The sequence below is a fragment of the Cucurbita moschata genome, unplaced genomic scaffold, assembly GCF_002738365.1.
Source record: "Cucurbita moschata cultivar Rifu unplaced genomic scaffold, Cmos_1.0 Cmo_Scf00141, whole genome shotgun sequence".
NCBI classification, from domain to species: domain Eukaryota; kingdom Viridiplantae; phylum Streptophyta; class Magnoliopsida; order Cucurbitales; family Cucurbitaceae; genus Cucurbita; species Cucurbita moschata.
The window spans coordinates 76,913-79,337 of NW_019268657.1; the positions used below are offsets into that span (position 1 = coordinate 76,913).

General features: G+C 33.7%; 1 non-coding gene across 1 annotated transcript; it reads left to right on the top strand.

Moving 5' to 3' along the window:
* Positions 1 to 1,039: 1,039 nt before the first annotated feature.
* TRNAA-UGC lies at positions 1,040 to 1,112 on the top strand. The gene has a single exon. It is a non-coding gene; the product is annotated as a tRNA-Ala (tRNA).
* The last annotated feature ends 1,313 nt before the right edge of the window (positions 1,113 to 2,425 follow it).

Below are 2,425 nucleotides of genomic sequence, written 5' to 3' on the forward strand. Positions count from 1 at the left end.
TGTGGGGATGTAGCTTATGATGGGAAATTTAGGGTTTTATGATGCAAGAATTGTAGGGATGTAGCTTAGATGGTAGAGCTCATTTAGCATGCGAGAGGTAAGGGGATATCCCGCATCTCCAAAAGAAACTATTTGTTATTAATATTTTACTTCTATTCAACCTTTCCTTATTTATGACATAATTAGCGGAGATATTTTTTCATTTTCACTTGATGACGGGACATTTAGGGTTTTCTGATATAAGTATTGTGGGAATGTAGCTTAGATGGTAGATTGCTTGCTTAGTATGTGAGAGGTACGAGGATCGGATCGCTACCCCATACCTCCAAAAGAAACTATTCGTTATTACTATTTTATTTCTATTCAATTTTTCCTTATTTATGACATAATGAATAGCGTTATTTTTTTATTTTCACTATTGTTGATGACGAGATGTTTAGGATTTTGTGATGTAAGAATCTTGAGGATATAGCTTAGATGGTTGAGCATTTGCATCCCATGTGAGAAGTACTGGATCGATACCATGCATCAACAAAGGAAACAATTACTAAGTATATTAGTTCTTTTAAATTTTTCCTTATTTACGACATAATGAGCGGGGATAGTTTTTCATTTTCATATCATTGATGATGGGAAGTTTAGAGTTTTTTTATGTAAAATCGTGGGAATGTAGCATGGGAGTGGGAATGTAGCATGGGAGAGATACGGGGATCGATACCTCGCATCTCCAAAAGAAACTATTCGTTATTACTATTTTTTCACTATTATTCATGACGAGACGCTTAGGGTTTCGTGACGTAAAAATTGTAGAGATATAGCTTAGATGGTAGAGCGCTCGCTTTGCATGCGAGTTGTACGGGGATTGATAACCCGCCTCTCCAAAATAAAGTATTTAATTTGTTATTATATTTTTTCATTTTCACAATTATCGATGCCCCGCATCACCAAACCAAACTATTTGTTATTAATATTTTGATATTTTTTTATTTTCACTATTATTGATGATGGGACATTTAGGGTTTTATAATGTAAATATTATGGGGATGTAGCTTAGATGGTAGAGCGCTCGCTTTGCATGCGAGAGGTATGGGGATCGATACCCTGCATCTCCAAAAATAAAACTATTTATTATTAAATATATTATTTCTTTTCAATTTTTCCCTATTCATGACATGTTGGGTAGCAATATTTCTTCATTTTCACTATTAAAGATGACCGGAAATTTAGGGTTTTGTGATGCAAAAATTGAGGGGATGTAGCTCAGATTGTAGAGCGCTCGCTTAGCATGCGAAGAGGTACGGGGATCAAATACTAGTAGTTATACTGCTACAATCTAACAAGCACATAGAGAGAGGACTTATTTAAGTAAAGAAAGCAATCTAGTACTTATTGTAAGGGAATTTGTAGGATGGCGGTAGCTGGTACTTATTGTAAGGGAGGGAATTTGTAGGATGGCGGTAGCGTCCCATGCATATGACGTAACTTCTTCACAATTGCAATATCTGACCAATAGCTTCTAAAGTTTGGACAATGGTTGCATTGTTTTAGTCAAACAACCGAGACTAGTGTACTACCAATAGTATAAACATTTTGTACGTGTATTTTCTTACATATTAACAATTGTATACAAATAATAATTAAATTTATGAGTAGAAGTTTGGATGAAGTTTTATTAAATAAGTAATCTTAAATTATATCTAAAAATATATAAGATTTTTTTTATATACATTTAGGAGAACAAATCAAAGATTCAAGAAGATGTCATTCATGCCATGTTTTCCTCTCTCAAATATGGTTCGTTATTTGATTATTTTCTCTTGGGTGAATTTTAAGTGAAACACATTCTTTACCCAAGTAATTGCAAGATGCAAGCTTCACACTAAGAGGAATCAAAGTCCCAAGTATCAAAAGTGTAAATTTTTATTCTCCATCTCAAAATAAATTAAACTTATTTTCGTGAAGATATTTATTTATAAAAGCAAAATATCTTAGAGTCACAAAAAAAAAAATGAGATATAAATACGAGACATAAATATGATACCAAATAGATATGGTAACTGTTAGGATTAGATTTGATTGAGTTATTTGGATTAGATTTGATCTAGTTATTTGAATTAGATTTGATTTAGTCATTCTTCAATTGTATGAGAGATTTCTCCCAATTCTTCTGATCTTTCCAATTTTCTTTTTCTGTTCCTAACAGTTTGGTATCAGAGCCATGCCCTAAACTAGTTAAAACTAGAAGCAACAATCTTCTAAGTGTGTCATAATAAAAGTATGTCGATAGAGAGTCCACTTGTGCAGTCTGCTGGAGGAAGGAGTCAAGGTCGTGGAAGCTTTAGAGGCAGAGGAAGGGGACGAGGCAGACAAACCTTCAACAAGGCCATAGTGGAGTGCGATAACTGTCACAAGCTAGGACATTTTC